This window comes from Carlito syrichta, unplaced genomic scaffold (genome assembly GCF_000164805.1).
Source record: "Carlito syrichta isolate Samal-C Ts95f unplaced genomic scaffold, Tarsius_syrichta-2.0.1 Scaffold302324, whole genome shotgun sequence".
Taxonomy (NCBI): domain Eukaryota; kingdom Metazoa; phylum Chordata; class Mammalia; order Primates; family Tarsiidae; genus Carlito; species Carlito syrichta.
Window position 1 is genome coordinate 609678 of NW_007246420.1, and position 16119 is coordinate 625796.

Genomic DNA, 16119 nt, shown 5'->3' on the forward strand with positions numbered 1-16119 from the left:
GCTACTCCAATATGTAAGGAGCATGGAAGATATCAAGTCCATCGTCACAAAAAGAAAAAACTTGAAAAAAATAACTCTTCTTAAAAAAAAATAAAATAAAATAACTCTTCTTAAACACAGAGAACTTCAGTTACAGGCCAAACAGCTGCTCTAAAACCTGGGTAAGCAGGCAATACAGAGATCACAGCTTCTCATGGCCAAGAGTCAATATGTAGAAGCCTGCTGCTGGCACCAGTGCTAGTGATATACTTAAATTGTAGCAGGGAGTGTACACAAGCTTGAGAGTTTAAAATTCTGGGGTGGTCAAGTAGTGGAGGGACTACCTATAATTTTGTAAATTGTACCTCTAGGAACTCACCCAGGTTCTCACTGTGAAGAACCAAAAAAAATTCCTCAGGACAAAAACAATTTTGTTTTTGTTTTTGAAGTAAGCCCAGACTTTTCTGGTTTTTTGTTTTGTTTTGTTTTGTTTTTTGAGTTGGAGTCTTACTCTGTCACCTAGACTGGAGTGCAGTGGCACGCTCCCAACCACTGCAGCCTCGACCTGCTGGGCTCCGGCGATCCTTCCGTCTCAGCCTTCCAAGTAGCTGGAACTACAGGGGCATGCTACCACGCCCGGCTAGTTTTTGATTTATTGCAGAGACAAGGTCTCGCCAAGTTGTCCAGGCGGGTCTCAATGGGTTTTTTTTATGCTTTTTTCAAAAATTGTTTTATTCTTTAAGGAATGTCAGACCTAAAAGGAAACTAGTTTAGTTAAGCCTTATCTGACTTATGGAAGGGCAATTACACAACTTGTACAAGTCCCTTGTAACCTTCCTGTCTCACATAAGAGGAGGGGGGAAAAAAGGCTAAGACATTTTTCTGAAGGTCACAACCCAAGCAAGCATTTGAGTCCACAGTGGGATGGAGGGGGTTAATCATAAGATTACAGAATGCTTTTCTTCTGCAATAATTTACCTCTACATCAATAGAGCTATAGGATAAAAACAGTAAATTCCAACTGAGAAAGCTGAAAGACATTGTTTCCATTTAAGAAAGAAGCACAAAGACAATAAATAAGAACTATAGAGGTAAGTAAAACTGCAACACCTACAGCTACAGCAAGCAACAAACACAGCCTAACTCCTAAGCAGATTAAGCTAAAAGTCTGCACTAAAGGCAAACTTACCTCAGTGTCTATTACAGGACACATCATGTGCAACATTTTAAAACAAAAAATTACATGGCATGCTTGTAGGCAAGAAAATCAAAATTCAGAATGACAAAGCAAGCATTAAAACCGAGCACAGATAAGAAATAATTTTCAAATTATCAACTATGAATTTTTTTTTGAGGTGGAGTCTCACTCCGTCACTCAGGCTGGAGTGCAGAGGCACACTCAAGGCCATCTCAGCATCGACCTGCTGGGCTCCAGTGATCCTTCTGCCTCAGCCTTCCAGGCAGCCAGAACTACAGGCACCTGCTACCATGCCTGGCTAATTTTTGATTTATTGTAGAGATGAGGTCTCACCAAGTTGCCTGGGCTGTTCTCGAACTCAGGGGCTCAGCCAATCCACTCACCTCGGCCTCCCAAAGTGCTAGGATTACAGGCTGAGCCACCGAGGCCAACTATGAATTTTAAATTACTATTATTAGGCTTGGCCAGTAGCATGCACCTGTAGTACCAGATACTGGGGAGGCTGAAGTAAGAGAATCATTTGAGCCCAAGAATTTGAGGCTTTAGTGAGCTATAATCACACCTATGAATATACACTGTACTTTAGCCTGGGCAAAATAGCAAGATCCTATCTCTAGCAAAATTTAATAATACATTTAAATAAATGAAATAACTATGATTAATTTTAATAATGTAATTAAATAAATAAAATAACTATGATTAACATGCCAAGGATTTAATGCAAAAAGTAGACAACTTGCTACAAAATTGGCAACAACAGAGGTTAATATAAACAGAGATGAAATTCTAAGAAAGAATCAAATGGAAATCCTACAAATAAAAAAACACTGTAAGCCAGGCTCGGTGGCTCAGCCTGTAATCCCGCGCCTTTGGGAGGCTGAGGTGAGTGGATTGCCTGAGCCTGTGGGTTCGAGACCCGCCTGGGCAGGCGAGACCTCATCTCTACAATAAAATCAAAAAATTAGCCGGGCGTGGTAGCGCGCACCTGTAATTCGGCTACTCAGACGAGGTGGAAGGATCGCCAGAGCCCAGCAGGTCGAGGCTGCGGTGGCAGGGAGCGGCCACTGCACTCCAGTCTGGGCGACAGAGTGAGACTCCAACTCAAAAAAAAACCAACAACAACAACAACAACAACAAAAAAACACTGTATATATGAAAAATACCTTTGATGGGCAAACCAGTACACAGTCAAGGAAATATTCAGTAAATTCGAAGTTATATATCAATAAAATTATCAGAAATTGAAATGCAAAGATAAAAATAACAATGGAACAAAACATCTAAGAACTATGGGACTATTACAAAAAGAGATCACCAGAAGAAGAGACATGATTAGGGGAACTATTTGAAGCATTAATCACTTAGAATTTTTCAAAACGAATGACAGACACAAATAACATATCCAGGAAGCTCTGAGAACATCAAGCAATATTAACATGAAAAAAAAAATCTCTATCTAGAAAGATCAGATTCAAACTGCAGATAACAAAAGACAAAGAGAAAATCTTGAAAAAAGCCAGAGGAAAAAAATATGTTATAGAGGATCAAGTAGAATAACAACATACTGGTTTTCAGAAATCATGCCAAGAAAAAGAGTGAAGCATAATATTTAAATTGTTGAATGACAAAAACACCAACCTAAAATTTTCTATTAGGGATATTATCCTCCAAAACTGGAGGGAGAAACAAAGACTTTCTCAGACAAATAAAAACTGAGTGAACTTACTGCTAGCAGATCTAAAAGAAATGTGAAAAGTTCTTCAGTGGGAAGGAAAATGACATAGGTCAGAAACTCAGATTTTCATAAAGAGAATTAGAAAAGGAATAAATGAAGCTAAGATTTTTTTAAAAACTGCAGTAACATCTTATATTGAATTATCAGTCAGGAATAAACCAGTAAGAAATTACTATGTCTATTGAATACTGTACTAGAGGTTTTAGTCATTACAATCAAGGAAGAGAAACACAAGACAAAGAATCAGAAAGGAACCCTTTAAAATTTCTCTATTGGCAGAAGTTGTGTTATCGACACCTTAATTATAGTGGAACATTTGGGTTGTTTCCACTTTGGGGCTAAGAGACATAATGCTGCTGTTTTTCTAGTTGAGTGCAAGTTTGCGATTCTCTTGAGTAGATACCTACCTATGAACAAAAGAATGTAGAGGAAAAGCCTGGTCTCCAACAGCTTCCATCTGAGCATAAGAATGGAGGCAAAACCCATAAGTAAACCACATGGAACCACACAGCATAACAGGCAACAGAAAGGGCTACAGGAGAAAATTAAGCCATAAAGGCACGTAAGGAGTGGTACAAGGAAAAGGGCTACTAAGTCACAAAGTAACTCCATGTTTAATATTTTAAGGCACTAACCACCCTATTCTTGGGGCTGTGCTTTCAATGAACACATAGTGAGTGCAGTACCACTAATGACTATACAACATGACTACATCAACTAAGGCTTTGCTTTACCTTGGTGCAATTTTTGGAAAAAACAAAAATCTCTCTTACGGACACACAAATAAATGTCAAGGAATTGACAGACTGTTTTTCCAATGTGCCTATTTTACATTTCCATCAACAGTGAATCCTTGTCTGCACATTTTGTTCTACTTTTGTTATTGTAGCCACCTTAGTGAGTGTGAAGTGGTAACAAATTGTGGGTGTGAATTGTATTTCTCTAATGACTGTTTCATGTCTTCTTTTCATGTGTGAATGGCCTGCTGTATACCTTCTTTAAAGAAACCTCTATTCAGCCGGGCTCGGTGGTTCAGCCTGTAATCCTGCACCTTGGGAGGCTGAGGTGAGTGAATTGCCTGATCTCGCGGGTTCGTGACCCACCTGAGCAACTTGGCGAGACCTCATCTCTACAATAAATCAAAAATTAGCCCTGGGTGGTAGCGCGCGCCTGTAATTCCAGCTTGGAAGGCTGAGGCGGAAGGATCGCCGGAGCCCAGCAGGTCGAAGCAGCGATGGCCGGAAGTGGCCACTGCACTCCAGTCTGGGCGACAGAGAGAGACTCCAACTCAAAAGAATCCCTCTATTCATAGCCTTTGTCCAGTCTTTCACTGAACTGCCTTTCTGTTGAATTGTTAGAGTTTATGATACATTCAGGATACTAGACCTTTGATTTGTGGCATTTTCTCCTATTCTGTACACTTTCTATTAACTTTCTTTTTCTTTTTTTTTCTTTTTTTTTTTGAGTTGGAGTCTCACTCCATCACCAGGCTGGAGCACAGTGGCACACACGCTCACGGCCACCCCAGTGTCCACCTGCTGGGCTCCGGCAATCCTTCCGCCTCAGCTTTCCAAGTAGCTGGAACTACAGGCGTTGCCCCACCATGCCTGGCTCATTTTGATTTATTGTAGAGATGAGGTCTCGCCACTATTAACTTTCTTAATTGCTTGCTTTGAAACACAGTTTTTAGTTTTGATGAGGTCCAATTTACAGATTTATTTTGTCTTTGTTTGCCTGTGCTTTTGCTGTCAAATCAACTACAAAGATTTACTCTGTAATTTCTTGTAAGGATTATATATCATTACTTCTCACAATTAGGTTTTTAATTAATTTTGACTTAATTTTTAAATGTGGTGTGAGATAAAAGACTAATTTCACTCATTTGCATGTATATACCAATTTCTCCCAGAATAATTTTTTTTTGAGTCAGGGTCTCACTCTGTCACCTAGGCTGGAATGAAGTGGCACAATCATGGCTCAATGTAATCTCAAATTCCCAGGCTCAAGTGATCCTCCCACATCAGCCTCCCAAAGTAGCTGGATCTACAGGCATGTGCTACCACGCCCAGAATAATTTCTTGAAATGACTATTCTTTCCTCCATTGAACTGATTGGCACCCTTTGTGAAACCCCCCAAATAATCATACATGTATTATTTTCTGAACTCTGGATTCTATTCCATTGACATACATCAGCCCAACCTTATGCCAGTATCACACTCTAGACAACTGTAGCTTTCTAGTAAGCTTTGAAATTCAAGAGGATGATTTGTCTTATTTTCTCTTTTTAAAAAAACCACTTTATTGAGCTATGATTGACATACAAAATGCTGTACATATTTGATATTTATAATTTGATGAGTGTGGAGTTAAGTATATACTCATGAAACCATCACCACAATCCAAGCAATAAATATATCATCTCTAAAAGTTTCCGCATGCCATTATTTATTATGTATATGTATGATAAGAACACTTAATATAAGATCTATTCTCAGGCTAAACTTTTAATTATAAGGTATTATCAGTTATAGGCACTCTGATGTACAGATCTCTAGGACTTAATGGACTTGTGTGATGTAAACTCTGTAGTCTGTGATGAATATCTCCCCCACCTGGGAAAACAAGGAGATAATAGCCAGTTCACTTTCTCCTTTATAAGATTTTTTTCTTACTTATTTTTGTTATTTTGTAGTTCTGGGTCCCTTGTATTTCTATGTACATTTTAGGATCCACATGTCAATTTCTGCCATAAAACTGTGATGTTAATATGCATAGAGCAATGACTATATCAATTTAGGGGATACTGCCACCTTACTGATATTACATTCTGATCCATGAATATAAGATGCCTTTCAATTTATTTAAAAGGAATCTGATTTCTTTCATGATATTTTACAGTTTTTAGTATACAAAAATGTTGCACTTTTGTAATATTTACTGATGCTATTGTAAATAAAATTGTTTTCTTAATATCAATTTTGACTTATTAATTGCAAGCATAGATAAATATAATTATTTTATATTGATCTTTAATTATTCTACATTGATAAACTAATTTATTACCTCTGAGTGTTTTTTTCTGTGTATATTTCTTAGTATTTCCTATCTTCAAAATCATGTCATTGGCAAACAGAACTAATTTTTCTTCTTCCTTTCTGATCTACATGCATTTTATTTCATTTTCTGGCTTAACTGTTCTGGGAAAAATCTTCAGTACAATGCTAGAACTGCTAAGCATGGTCATCTTCTTATTTCTTTTTTTTTTTTTTTGAGTTGGAATTTCACTCCATCACCCAGACTGGAGTGCAGTGGCCACTGCTGGCCACCATAGCCTTGACCCACTGGGCTCCGGTGATCCTTCCACCTCAGCCTTCTGAGTAGCTGGAATTACAGGTGCGCGCTACCACACCCAGCTGATTTTTGATTTATTGTAGAGATGAGGTCTCACCAAGTTGCCCAGGTGGGTCTCGAACCCGCAGGCTCAGGGAATCCACTCACCTCAGCTTCCCAAAGGCGTGGGATTACAGGCTGAGCCTCTGAGCCCGGCTCATCTTCTTATTTCTTATCTTGACAGAAAAGCTTTCAGTCTTTTCCCTTTAAATATTTTAGCTCTGGGAGTTTTGTTTTGTTTTGTTTTTTGTTTTTGGTATATGATCTTTATCAAGATGAGCAACTTACCTTCTATTCCTATTTTGTTTAAAGTTTTTTTTTTTTTTAAATAATGAAAGGATGTTGGATTTATCAAACTTTCTGCATCTGGGGACAACAATGAAGTTCGTTTTTTTTTTTTTTTTTGAGTTGGAGTCTCACTCTGTCGCCCAGACTGGAGTGCAGTGCTCCCGGCCACCGCTGCCTCGACCTGCTGGGCTCCGGGGATCCTTCCGCCTCAGCCTTCCGAGTAGCCAGAATTACAGGCATGCGCTACCACGCCCGGCTGATTTTTGGATTTATTGTAGGGATGAGGTCTCGCTGCCCAGGTGGGTCTCGAACCCGCGGGCTCAGGCAATCCACTCACCTCAGCCTCCCAAAGGTGCGGGATTACAGGCTGAGCCATCGAGCCTGGCTACAATGAAGTTTTTAATCCCTTATTTCAGTAACAGAATATGTTCTGTTAATTGATTTTCCTTTGTTGAACAATTGTTGCCCTCCTGGAAAAAAAACCACACTTAGTCACATGTCACTTAGTCACATGTCACTTAGTCAAATGTTACTGCATTTGCTTTGTTAGCATTGTTGAAGTTTTTGCATTTATATTCAGAAGAGATAGGTATTGGTCTATATTTACTTTTATTGTACTGTGTTTAAATGGCTTTGGTATCATTGTAATACTGGTCTCAAGAAATAAATTCAGAAGTTTTCCCTCATCTGCAACTTTTGGAAAACTGTGAACTACCGGTGTTAATTCCTCAACAAATGTTTGAGACAATTAACATCAAACACCAAGCTCAAGCAATCCTTTTTCCTCAGCCTTCTGAGTATCTGGGACTACCTGTGCACACTACCTTGCTCGGCTGATTTTTTAAAATTTTTGTAGAGACAAGGTCTCACTATGCTGTCCTGGTTGGTCTTGAAATGCTGGCCTCAAGCAGTCCACTCACCACAGCCTCCCAGAGTGTTGGATTACCACAACCAGTCTTTCTTTTTTTTTTTTTTTTTTTTTTTTGAGTTGGTGTCTCACTCTGTCACCCAGGCTGGAGAGCAGTGGCACACTCATGGGCACCCCAGCATCGGCCTGCTGGGCTCTGGCGATCCTTGCACCTCAGCCTTCCAAATAGTTGGAACTACAGATGCACGCTACCGTACCTTGCTAATTTTTTTTTTTTTTAATTTGACTTACTGTAGAGATGAGGTCTCGCCAAGTTGCCTGGGCTGGTCTCGAACTCATGGACTCAGGCAATCCACTCGCCTCGGCCTCCCAAAGTGCTAGGATTACAGGCTGAGCCAGTGAGCCCAGTGACCTTTTTTGTTTTTCACATTTTCTATTTCTTCTTGAGTCAAGTTTGGTAGCTTGTGCCCTTGTTAGAAGTTGAATAGTCATCTAAGTTTTCTAATTTTCTGGCAATTCTTAACTTTCTCTTAGAATCCATTTATCTAAAGTCTGTAGATATGGCCCCTTTCATTCCCAATTTTAGTAATTAGGTCTTTTTATTTTGGTCAGTCCATCTAAAGGTTTATCAATTTTCTGTAGCATTAAAAGAGCAAACTCTTGGCTCATTAATTTTCTATTCTTTCTTTTTTTTTTTTTTTTTTTAGTTTGGGTCTCACTCTATCACCCAGGCTGGAGTGCAGTGGCATGCTCACCAAAGCCTTGACCTCCTGGGCTCAAGAAACTCTGCCTCAGCCTCCTGAGTAGCAAGGAACTACAGGCACATGCCACCACACCCAGATAATTTAAAAAATCTTTTGTAGAGACGAGGTATTGCTATGGTACCTAAGCTGGTCTCGAACTCCTGGGCTTAAGCAATTTGCCCCACCTCAGCCTTCCAAAGTGCTGGTATCATAGGCATGAGCCATTGAACTCAGCCAAGAGGTTTCCAATAATTCTGACTTCCTTCTTCCCTCCCTTCCTCCCTCCCTCCCTTCCTTCGTGGGAGTCTCATTCTTGTCAACCAGGCTGGAGGGTAGTGGCACAATCACAGCTCACCACAGCCTTGAACTCCTGGGCTCAGGCCGTCCTTCTGCCTCAGCCTCCCAAGTAGCTGGGACTACAGGTGTGTGCTATCAAACCCAGCTAACTTTTAAAAATTCTTGTAGAGACGAGGTCTTGCTATGTTGCCTAGGTTGGTCTCAAACTCCTGGGCCCAAGTAATCCTCTTGCCTCAACCTCCCAAAGTGCTAAGATTATAGGCCTAAGCTACTACACCCGGTCCTAACAAATTTTTAAGTGTACAAAACATTATTGTTAACTAGGTAAAGTATAGTACATTACACCTGTAGAGTGTATTTACCTTGCTTAAAGAAACTTTATGCCTACTGATTAGTAACATCCCATTTCCCCTGTACCCAGTCCCTAAATTCTGTCTCTATGAATTTGACTACACTACCAACCTCAAATAAGTGGAATCATATAGTACAGTATACACGGGGGGTGCCAAAAAATGTACACACATTTTAAGAGACATATCTATGTATTACTTTTAAAAGTTGAATTAAATTATGATAGCAATGTGTAGTAGCACGTTCGCCCAACCATGCTTCTGTCATTTTCTTTGACTGTCTTGCCTGTTGCATGGTGATGCTAGGATTCAACTGATTAACTCCATCTTTTAAGTGAATGTCATACTTAAAATGTGTATACATTTTCTTGGCACCTCCTATATGTCTGAGATTTTGCTATTTATTTTATATATGTTTTATGTGTGTTTTATTCCTCCATTCCTCTATTACTACTTTCTTTTATAATAATTTATATTTTCTAGGGCACCTTTTTAATTCCCTTGTGGCTTCTTTTGCAATATATATTTTTCAGGTATTTTCTTTCATTTTTTTTCCTTCTGATGGAGTCTTGCTCTGTTGCCCAGACAGCAGTGTGGTGGCACAATTATAGCTTACAGTAGCCTTGAACTCTTGGTCTCAAGCCCTGCTCCTGCCTCAGTCTCCTGAGTAGCTGGGATTACAGAAGCGAGCTACCATGCCTGCCTTCCTTTATTTTCTTAATGTTTTCCCTGGAGATTATAATTTATAACAAAATTTGTAACAATTTAAGTTATATTAATACCCATTTAGTAACAATACTATATAAAACTGTGCTCCTATATACCTCCATTCTTTCCTGAGCCATGATAATTTAAACATTTAACACAATAACAAAAGAGGGCGCTCTAAAACCACAAATTTAGACATGGTATCCAGAACCATGATTCTTTCTTTTTTTAAAAAATTTTTTTACTTTAAAGATGTGGGGTACAGTTCAGGGTTAGGTACCAAAATGTAGGAAAAAAAAGACAATTTAAATACACATCCAATGAATGCCTTAAGCCAGAGAAAAATTATAACAATATAAAATATGCTACAAGACCATAAAATATGTTGAGATATGATAGGACATAAATCAGAATTAGAAAAACTCAAAAATGGAAGAGGGGCAGAGAACAAAAAATAACCTCAAAAATGAAGTGTCAGACTTCAAAACTAAACTAGAAATAAAGGCAATAATAATTTCAGAATACCAAATTAGAAAGGAAGAAGAGAATAGATTCAGACCATTTGAATTAAGTCAGGGCAGATGTTTAGAATAAAAAAGAACTATATCACAAGGAAAACTCATCAGTTTCTATTTATTTAATCTGGATTTCCACATATGACTAAACATTAATAAAAAGATGTATACCCTTTTAAAAAATTAATGCTAAAATTTTAAATCATCAGATAAGGGCTAGTAATTATATTTTAGAGACAATCCAAATTCTTCATAATGAAGCACAAAATCTTATAGGACCTGAGCCTTCTAACATATCCTGTTAGTCACCCCTCACTACCTCTGTTCTCATCTATCACCTGTTTCTCACACACATACTGTATGCCCCTTTATGGCCTTTGCATGTATTTGTTAATCTTCAGATGTTTATCCTCATATGCTACAATACCCGAACTCTTCATGTCTCTACACAAATGTTATTTCCTCAAAAAAGGTTCCTAAAATCCTACATTATGTGAAAAGTGCTCTATTCTTGTTGACTATTTTCCATAGTTTATTTCACTGCCTGCTATTATTTATATATGTATTTCTTTTCTTTTCTTTTAAGAGACAGGGACATTCTCTGTCATCCAGGTTGTAGTGCATTGGAGAGATCAGAGCTCACTGCAGCTTCCACCTCCCAAAATGCTGGGATTACAGGCATGAGGAACGTGCTGGGCTTAGTCATTTGTTTTCATATGTACTTTATGCCTTCCTTAACATAATCTAATCTCCATCATGACAAGAACATTATTTGTCCTATTCAGTATTACCAGAATGATTGTGCAAAGCATAGTACCAGGCTCAGATTATTCAGATTACATTTGCCACATATAGGAATGAATGTATTTTCAGGGAATTCATTCATTCAGTCATTTATATAAATGTACAAAAGATCTGGGAGGAATTTGGATTTAGTATCTAAATGAAATGGCTATTTCTGGAAAAGCAAGGGTCTGTCAGTAAACAGAGGGAAATATGGAGAAAACTAACGTGGTATGTAGGTACTGAAGTAAACATGAAGCTTGCAAGCTATGTCATGCAAATACTCATTTCTTTTCCATAACGTCAGCCTCTTTTCCATAGAGGAGGGAAATGTATAATCCATGTTTCAAGGATATTGTTACCAAATGGGTTGACCACTTCCACTTGGACTGTTACTTACACAAATGGCTGCCTCTGCCTGCCTTATTCTTACCTGTACACTTATTTTTTGTTTCTTCCCTCACAACTATCCATGCCTATTTTTCTTGCTCTAATAATTACATTTTGCTTAGACATGGAATGTCCTACTTATAGAGAATAGCAGTGCCATAAACTATGGAAATAAGCTTTGAAGTCAAGATGAAAATTATAATTGCAAAAAATGAAAAGTCAAAGTGATACTAAGAATAAGATTTTTGACAACAGTAAGAGAAATCAAGAAAAAGAGATTTGTTTTTGTTTGGCTGTTCTTTCAAAAAATTTAAAGCCATATCTCCTCTAACTCTAGAGAACAAGCATAACGTTGGCTTCAAACATATGTTCTGGATCAATTAAGGCCTTTGCCACCTTCCTGCTGTGTGTGACCTACAGCAAGTCACTTAAATCCACTATTTCTCAGTATCTTCACATGTAAAATTGGGAGAATAGTAGGGTTGTTGAGTGGATTAAATTACTTGATATACATGTCAAGTACTCAAAAAAATATTTGGTATACAATAATCACAATGTTAGCTGCTGACACTTTTATGCTATTGACATTAATTTATTAAGAAAAGATATCTATAGCATATTCACTCCACTTTACATGTGATTTTCATAGATTACAAGTTTCAACTATAAATCAAATGAATTCTGTCTTAAGAAATGGGCTGCAGCCAGGCAAGGTGGCTCATACCAGCAATCCCAACCCTTTGGGAGGCCAAGGTGGAATAACTGCTTGAGCCCAGGAGTCTGAGATCAGTCTAAGCAGCACAGAAAGATCTCATCTCTACAAGAAAAAAAATATATATATTAGCCGGGTGTGTTAGTACACACCTGCTGTCCCAGCTACTTGTAAGGCTGAGGCAGAAGGATTGCCTGAGCACAGGAGGTCAAGACTGTGGTGAACTGTGATTGTGACACTGCACTCCAGCCTGGGTGATAGAGTGAGACCCCCTACAAAAAAAGAAAGAGAAAGTGGGGAGGGGGGGGAGAGGGAGAGGGAGGGGGGAGAGAGAGAGAGAGAGAGAGAGAGAGAGAGAGAGAGAGAGATATGAGCTGCTTTCTCCTCAGTTTTAAGTGAATTTCATTTATTCAATTTACCACTGTATGAACAGGCTCTCTCTTCTGATAGTGACAGCAATTCAGGATCACTTGTCAAGCTAATATCCCTGCAACTGGATCAGATAATAAAATGGAGTACTATAGCAATTCTGAGCACCAATGAATAAGAAACCTGAATCCCCTGACAATGTTTCTACAACGAACACGAGAAAATTCTAAAATAAACTCCTGATTATTAAGAAAACGAGACAAATAAAAGTATTAGAGGAAGATGTGAATGTCACTGAAATATAGGGAAGATGAAAGTCCTCTGAGCGCCCCCCACCCCCAGCCCCACGCTCACCGCCACGCAGGGACCCTCGGGCGGCAGTCCAGGTCTGCGGGGCGTGTCCCGCAGCGCCCACGCCGGCTTCTTCCTCGGGCGGGACCCGGACCCGCGCAGCGCCCAGAGAGCCGGAACGGAGCCAGAGCTCCCAGTGTTGTCCGTCGCCCGTGGGAAACGCAGTCCAGGCCTGAATACCCAGGACGGTAGTCACCCGTGAGAAATGAATTCCCGAATCATATAAACTTAGAAGAAATACGGCTGGTGACTATGGGGTCCGCCCATCCCGCCCACTGGCCGAAGCCGCCCCGCCCACTGCCAAAGCCCAGAGGCTTCTGGGAGTCGCCGCCCGTCCCAGAAGTGCGCAAGCGCAGATCGCCCGAACGCTGGAGGCTCCGACTCGAGGCCGAGCAGGGGGAATTTCAGCGCGTTCGCGGGAAGGCGAGAAGGCAAGTCTGGTTGGGCTGGACCCGTAGTCTGAGACGGGATCTTTCGGCGATGTTCTGTTTTGAGGCCTCAGCCCTGTGTGCGAGGGTCCACCATGGGAGTATCGTTACAGTGAGCCCGAGGGTGATCTCTTGCTTGGTGGGTGTGAGCTCCTCAAGGTGGGATGCGGCGACTGTCACGGACCTTGATGTGGCACCAGCCTGTTTGGTAATACGTGGGATGGCTACTTTTAACACCATCAGAAAAGGCCTAGTTTGTCGCATGAAGCGTTGACTTACATCCTAAATGAGTGATTGAAGTTCCATTTCTTTCTTGCATACATCGTGCTCCTCCTCCTTGCAGTGCAGGTAGGGTGTGGCACAAAGCCATGAGTTCTTTTGTTATGACTGAAGTGTGAGGAGTCACGCCAGCACGCCAAGTCCGAATTAAGAGTCCTTTATTTAGCACGTGGTCAAGAGAAGGCTCTTGCCAAGAAGCTCTTGACGCAGAATAAAATCTTATATAGGTAAAATCTGCAGGTTGCCTACATAGCAGGGGGATAAGGGAATGAGGAACTAAAAACAAAGGGAACAAATTATAGGAACAAACTATAGGGACGTGGTAGGGGAAATTTTGCAGAGAACAATATCTTGGCGCAACATCTGATTTCAGCCAACAAAGCATTTAATTACACGAACTTGGAACTAGGGAGTTTCAAACGGCCAGCAAGAATGGTCATTGTGATCAGCTGAGGGGAACAAAGCTGTGGGTCTGTGGTCATGGGAACGTTACAACAATCACACGGACACATTGGGAGGTTTTCTTAGGTCAGGCAGCCAGTTAAGACGGAGGATTTTAACAAAATGGAGTTACTTATGTCAAGCAAGTTATTGTAGTTGTTTTACATATTTTCTTAGCTTTTTCTCTTTGACTAGAACCTGTAATAATTTTTCAGAGCGGCCAGCAAAGTTTCAAAACAAAGGCTATTAGAGAAAGAAGAGAGGAAAGGGCAGCAAAAGTTTCTACCAGAAAGACCTGGCAAGGGCTAGTCTCTTTAAAAGGATAGACTGCGTTTTTGCTCTTAACTAAGAAACTAGATATATTTTCCCAACAATTGATGTGCTAAGGAGGGTGAAATATACGTAACCGCAACTCCAGAGAGTGACATCTTTTTGCTTCTGATGGGAGAAGAGACAGGGAGGAGTGGTCTTTTCCTGGCCACATTGTCTTTTGCGGGAGACCTGCCTGATGTTTACAGTTCACAAATTCATGAGTTAAAAGGTGTTTTTATTATAATTTCTATGGCTTTGGTTAGTTAAGGAGTGGTACTGGGCTTCTGTCTTTGACAGGGAACCTGAAAGATTCTTAGTGATTATTATGAATTGACTTGAAAGGCTGAGCTATCCTATTCTAATATCTGTGGGGTTTTCTTTGGATTTGCCAAGGGGGTGGGGTAGACTGCCAGCTTGGCCTGCAGTAAAATGCAATTTTAAAAATGTCTGAACACTTCCTAAAACCTGCCTACAGGAAATTTATCTATGTCTAACCTGTGCTAGCTACCCTGCCTCACTTGGACATATTGAAGATGAACTGAATAGATTTGGTAAAAACATCATTTGAAGAAGTAAATTCTAAATATTTCAAATTATTTTTGCTTTGGGATAGGTTTCTTTTTTTTTTTTTGAGTTGGAGTTTCACTCTGTCACCCAGGCTGGAGTGCGTGGCATACTCACGGACACCCCAGCGTCAACTTGCTGGGCTCCAGCGATCCTTCCACCTTAGCCTTCCAAGTAGTCTGAACTACAGGCATGCACTACCATGCCTGACTAGTTTTTGATTTATTGTAGAGACGAGGTCTCGCCAAGTTGCCTGGGCTGTTCTCCAACCCGTGGGCTCAGCCAATTCACTTGCCTCGGCCTCCCTAAGTGCTGGGATTACAGGCTGAGCCACCAAGCCCAGCCAGGAATAGGTTTCTTAAGCATAACAATGGGAATAACATTTAAAAAATATTTACAGCTTTGATGTGGTAATTGCAAATCTTGATAGTTATCTACAAGTATCCCAAGTATCTAAATGTTCAAAAATAAATTTTTTAAAGTTTTAAATAAGTGAATTTGGGGGAAATATTTATAACATTAAATGGACAAATAGATAATAAGTCTAATTCACTGTCTCTCTGGCTTAATAAAATATTAGTCAAGGCTGGATGCAGTGGCTCACGCCTGTAATCCCAGCACTTTGGAGGCCAAGGCAGGAAAATTGCATGAGCTTGGGATTTTGAGACCAGTATAGCAAGACCTGATCTCTACAAAAAAATAAAAATTTTAGCCAGGTGTGGTGGCGCATGCCTGTAGTCCTAGCTACTTGGGAGGCTGAGGCAGAAGGATTGCCTGAGTCCAGGAGGCCAAGGCTGCTGTGAGCCATGATCATCATGATCATGCCATTATACTCCAGCCTGGGCAAGAGTGAGACTCCTAACACACACACAAAAAGAGGAAAGACAAGGAAAAAAAATAATATAATGTAAGTCCCTAGGAGGAAAAGAAAAAAGTATAAATTGACTATTCACAAATAGTCACAAACATTAAAGTTGAAACTTAAAACCTTGTTGATCATTAATTTCTTCTTTTAAATCAGCTCTTGAATTTGTTGCTTCTGAATTTCCTGAGTTATCTCTCAAGAGTACCACACTTTCAGTGGCTACAACATACATAACATAGGTCAGTGGATTTAATTGATTTCAGAAATGAACTTCCCATATACAACTGGTTTTCATCAAGGGTACCAAGGTAATTCAAGGAGGGAAAGAATGGGCTTTTCATCAAAGACTGGAACAACTAGAGATCTTGATGGAAGAGAATGAATTGGGATCCCTATTTTTACCTTATACAAAATCAACTCAAAATGAATCAAACATCTAAGTGTAAGACCTAAAATAACAGAACATTAAGAAGGAAATATAGCCGGGCTCAGTGGCTCAGCCTGTAATCCTGTGCCTTGGGAGGCTGAGGTGAGTGGATTGCCTGAGCCCGC

At 40.0% G+C, this 16119-nt stretch overlaps 1 pseudogene; it reads left to right on the top strand.

Moving 5' to 3' along the window:
* Positions 1-12930: 12930 nt before the first annotated feature.
* LOC103258673 overlaps positions 12931-16119 on the top strand; it is a 6961-nt pseudogene continuing 3772 nt past the window's right edge.